Source organism: Cupressus sempervirens, chromosome 9 (assembly GCF_028749045.1).
Source record: "Cupressus sempervirens isolate cs-2001-9-10 chromosome 9, ASM2874904v1, whole genome shotgun sequence".
NCBI classification, from domain to species: domain Eukaryota; kingdom Viridiplantae; phylum Streptophyta; class Pinopsida; order Cupressales; family Cupressaceae; genus Cupressus; species Cupressus sempervirens.
The window spans coordinates 828,498,590-828,504,549 of NC_143126.1; positions in this window are offsets into that span (position 1 = coordinate 828,498,590).

A 5,960-nucleotide genomic window follows, 5' to 3' on the forward strand; every position below is an offset into this window, starting at 1 on the left:
CTATATGTTTTATTTGGGCCAACTATCATGCTTTTTGAAGCTGACTTTTGACTGATCTAAATTTACTAGGTATAGGTTTTCATTGAATGTTCTCATTTTTAAAGAAATCTTAATGTTTTCTTATTGTATTTCATTCACCGTCATTATTTTATCAAATGTCAAATAAGCTATATCTTCGTAGGGTAGACATCATGCAATACAGATGAGAATGTGTAGTAGGAATTTAGAATTTAATGATATGTACAGGCCATCAACCAATTCTAAATACCATGGTATTGCTTTCTATTTTAATATAGAATGGTATGTTCAAAAGAAATAGAATTATAGTGAGGAGCACTACTCTTGATTGATTTAAAGCAGTTTTTACAATGAATATGGTCCATATAGTTTTTTAGTCATGAAAGTTAGCCACATTTTTAAGATATCAAAATATGTAAATATAGGTCATGGAAGATATTAATTTATTAAAAGAACACTAAGCATTCATTTTTACATGTGAAACAACATTTATTTTCTCTAGATTTTCATTACCCAGATTTATCAAAAGTTCCAGGTCAAAAAAATTCATGGAGGGGAAATAGACTTTGCTGATTATTTATTTATGAAATTCAGGCATGATTGAGTGAATTTTGTAAGTCTATCCATCAACTCCAGAATATGAGATATTGATCTTCTACAGAATGAGATGCATGATGTAGAATTACATTTTTATACATTTGCTAAACAATTATTTACTCAGACACTAGGTTAATTTCATTTCTCAGGTTGAACTAACATATTTTTGTTTTTATAATTTCAATTTTATGCGTGCACTTATTAAAATTAGTAAAAGGCTATTGAAATATCCCAGAAATCACACTTTTTTTTGAGAATTATAGGCTTATATTATTTGTCCATTCTTTTTTCATTATGCCAGGCCGGCTCAATTCTGTATTACAGCATTACATTTGTTATATGCCCAGCTAAATTTTTGAAGCAGTTGAATTTCATCTCTTTAGCTATTTTGTTTCTTAAATGATTAATCTGGATTTCTCTGTATCCTAACATATTACATATGATAAGAGGAAGCTTTGTGAAAGCTTTATATACTAATAGAAGTCAAGTCATAGAGTTTGTTGTATATTCTAGTTCAACACTAGAAACAATTTTTGTGATTGGTAACAATATTCACTTTGTTTTCACCAATCAGAATCATCCACAAATAGAATATCGCACTACATGATAAAAATAAATAAAAAGATGTTAGAAAATGATTGATTATGGTGTTCTTGTTCATGATGGCTGTAGCACACATTCTGGTCATTATTTTTGCTTTTTTGAGTCACTTAAACCTTTCAAAATTATTTTTATGCTGGGAACTCTAGGTTATAGTCTTAGAAAAGTATTTTACTCATTAACAATTGCTTCAATCTGGCTTGTAGGTGAAGTGCACACAATTTTCTTATTGCTCAAATAAATTTGATCCTTTCTTAGATTTGAGCCTAGAGATCATTCGAGCAGATTCCTTGTTGAAAGCATTATCCCATTACATGGCAGTGGAACAGTTAGATGGGGGTGTGAAAAGATATCAATGTGAATGATGCAAAGTAAAAGTGAAGGCTCTAGAACTAACTCAAAATTGATAAAGCACCTCATGTTCTTGCAATTCATCTCAAGCACTTAAGTGTAGTTGGATCTGGAGGAAAAATTGACAAAAAAGTAGACTTTGGTTGTACATTGGATCTCAAACCATTTGTTAGCAGTTCACATGTAAGTAGCCCTTACAATATTATTTGCCAGTGGATCACATTTTCAGTGGAATCTAATAATATTTTTTTTTAATATCTACTGGTTTTATAATAAATTTTGCACATTTGAATGATATTCTAGTTTCTTTGTCTATTGATCAATCACAGGAGGGCAATTTTAAGTACACTCTTTATGGTGTTCTTGTTCATGATGGCTGGAGCACACATTCTGGTCATTATTTCTACTTTTTTGAGTCACTTAAACCTTTCAAAATTATTTTTATGCTGGGAACTCTAGGTTATAGTCTTATAAAAGTATTTTATTCATTAACAATTGCTTCAACCTAGCTTGTAGGTGAAGTGCACACAATGTTCTTATTGCTCAGATAAATTTGATCCTTTCTTAGATTTGAGCCTAGAGATCATTCGAGCAGATTCCTTGTTGAAAGCATTATCCCATTACATGATAGTGGAGCAATTAGATGGGAGTGTGAAAAGAGATCAATGTGAATGATGCAAAGTAAAAGTGAAGGCTCTAGAACAACTCAAAATTGATAAAGCACCACATGTTCTTGCGATTCATCTCAAGCACTTCAGTGTAGTTGGATCTGGAGGAAAAATTGACAAAAAAGTAGACTTTGGTTGTACGCTAGATCTCAAACCATTTGTTAGCAGTTCACATGTAAGTAGCCCTTACAATATTATTTTCCAGTGGATCATATTTTCATTGGAATCCAATAATATAGTTTTTGTAATATCTACTAGTTTTATAATAAATTTTGCACATTTGAATGATATTCTAGTTTCTCTATCTATTGATCAATCACAAGAGGGCAATTTTAAGAACACTCTTTATGGTGTTCTTGTTCATGATGGCTGGAGCACACATTCTAGTCATTATTTCTGCTTTATTCATTCATCCATAGGCATCTGGCATGCTTTAGATGATAATCGGGTATACATTTGCTACAGTTGTGAAGACATGTTTAATTTTGTGGAGCAAGCTCATTATAATTTTTGTATAATAGAATACACAAAAGAACTACAATTTTATGTAGAACCTTTTCTTTATATGGTAACACTAATTATACTAAAGTTGCTTAGACTGATTGAAGTTATTCTTATGACATTTTGTACTCTAGGTCTATTCAGTCAGTGAGAAAAGTGTGCTTTCCCAGAAAGCTTACATGCTATTCTATATACGAGATAAGAAAACTAGCATTCAAACAGCAGGTGGGTCTGAATCTCAGTATAATGGCTCTAAACTAAAGAAGAGGGTGTCATTGAACATTGGACATCCAAAGGAAAACCACTTACAAGATTCATATGCCCCCCAGGTGACAGAAAACATGCATTCTTTCCAAACGACAACAATCTCTTTTAGTGTTGCAGGTGTAAACAAGATATCCCAATAGGTAGAAAATTTGTCAAATGTCAATTTCATTTCAGAAAGTCTCGAAAAGAACACAAGTTCTGGCCAGTCATGCAGTAAATCCAGATCATCAGTAGATCATGATGCTACATTACAAATGGTGCCTCCAAGAACTAATGGTATTCAAACAAATAATGTCTTCTGGACAAGTCATACCATAAGTAATGGATGCACATCGAATGGGTTTATTAATAATGTTAAGAAGCAAGAATCTGAAATAAAGGGAATTGATTCTGTGGGTAATTTTAATATTATGGTTGTTAGATATTCTTGGAACTGTGAAGTGAGCAATGATAATGAGAACTATATTGGTAGAAATTCTGAAGCTTATTCAAAAATTAATGGTAACAGATCATGAGAATGTCAAACATTCTACAAATGGTTTGACAGGTATTATTACTCAGCATCATGCTACTAAACTTCCAAAAACTGATTCAAATGGTAAACTTGTAGCTGGTGAGCATCTAGAGAATGGTAGTATGGTCCACAATTCTATAGATAATGAGAGTGAGGCTACTAAGATCCTATCCCTGGAAGATGGTTCCTTATTTCAGGTGCTTTTTTTTTGTATTAATGCTGCAGTGTATATGTTTATTTTTGAGAAAATTTCTTTTAGTCCTAATGAATCTTTATATGTTCCTTTTGGCAGGGAGGCAAAAATGGTACTTTTCTCTATAAGGGAAGGGAAATGAATGGGTCATGTGTAAAAGCTATTCATCCACATAGGTTGCAGAAATATAGTCAAGAAACTAAATGTATTTCCAGCCAAAAGTGCCAAAAATACCATGGCTGAAGGTGCAACAAGTTGAATATGCTTGTGGCAAGGTCGCTATGGTGGCGACGGCAGTTGGAGTCATTGCCACAGTGGCCCCGCCCCAGTGCTTGCCGTGGACATCGCAATTGCGATGTCCACATGACCATTGCGAAAAAACGTGTGTCGCAGACATAGCATCGCCGTCGCAATTCTTGCTAAGGCGTTGCAATTGCGACGTCCTAGCAAGAATTGCAACAATCAGCGACGTCGATGCCATAGCTACCCCGCCGCCAGTACCGTCGCATCCCCGTCACAATTTTTTGAGGACATCGCAATTGTGATGTCCAAGGAAGTAATTGGACGGCTTTTCCATAGCGACCCCATGGCCAGATGCCGACGTGACCCCGTCGCAATGCGTTGGCGGACGTCAAAATTGTGACGTATGCCATAGGCATTGCGATGGGATTCATGTCAAAATAAAGTGGTTAAATTACGACGGACAAGCGTCAAAATTACAACGACAGAGGATAGACGTCATAATTTGTGACTAAAAAACAACAACGTCTACTACTGTCGTAGTGGCGACACATTTTTGTCGTAATTGTGACACTTAGCCATCGCAAATCGATGCCAAATGTATTAGTGTGCAATGCTAACATTGGCATTTCATTCGATTAAATTTGAGGGCCAGGGCACCATCACCGCAAAAAAAAGACTGCCATGTGGCATCCACATGGAAATTGGCTGATGAAGTGGCTCGACGACATGGCAGGTGCCAATGTGGCACTTGTGCCATGTGGCATGTACAGGCTGGACTAGACCACGTGTCAATTACAGTTTGTGGTTGCAAAGTGATGTAGAGGTGATGACACTAGCAAAAGTGGTGCTGAGGTGGCGCGGAGCTGAGGTGGAGTTGAGCAAGGTGGTGCAACTAGGAAAAGGTAGAGGTAGGTGCGATAGGTGTATAAAAATGCCGTCGTGAAAGCACCGTGCTACTGAAAAATATGCTTTAGTGGTCAAAAAAACAAATGCCAAGCCGAAAAAATTGGTCCGCTGGCCAGAAAAAGATTGACGGACATTTTTTAAATTTAAATTTTTTTTTTTTGAAAAATCATCTGTACAGGTCCGTACGGCCTCGTGGGTAAAATTTGTTTGCCTCTTGTAGCAACTTTCTCCAAAATGGACAAATTTTATATGGATCCTAACCATAACGGGCCTTCTGAACTCAATGGCAGTGTCTGTTTGGGCCTAAAGTGCTTTGAAAAAATACTCTTCTTCTTGATTGAAGAAAAAATCATAAACAAACTAGGGTTTGTGTCTCCGAATCACAACTTCAAAAATCCTTCAAACCAGGAAGCAACAAGGAGGCTCTAATACCATGTAGAAGTTGATGAAAGCCAACTTCGTAGCTCTATCCTTCCTCCTTTGGTTTCTCTTTAGCAGGTTATTTGCACGTAGGTGATCTTGGCAAGCTGTGAAGTTGGCTTTCATCAACTTCTACAATTTTGTTATGAATATAGATGTATCTTGAATTAATAGTTTAACTTGCCTATGGGAAAATATCATGTTACAAAAGCAATTACCTCAGCTTATGCTGATAGATCACGCAAGGGTGGTAGCCTAGATGCCTAGATGTGACCACGGTTGAGCAAGACACAAAATTAGCCAAGAAAAACAAACAACCAACTAAGAGAGATAATAAAGTAACAAAGCCATAGTGCAAGTTATGAGAGAAAGATTTGAAAAAGATGAAGTGCAAGTTACAAGAGAGGAAGCAGGACTAGAGAAGACAAAAACTAGCTGATAGATTCTATTAGCATGGTTAAGGTATCTTAAGAGTGTGATCTCATGACCAATTAATATGTGTAGAAGCTTCACCAACTTCCCTCTATTACATCCACACCTATGTCCTTAATGCATCTAGAAATAAATTCTCATCCTCCCTCCTCCCAATAGTCATTTCCTCATTTGGGGGGAAGGGGCTAAAGTAGTCAGAAAGGAATGAAATAAGAAATGTTACATTAGCCATATAATAAATAATAGGTTT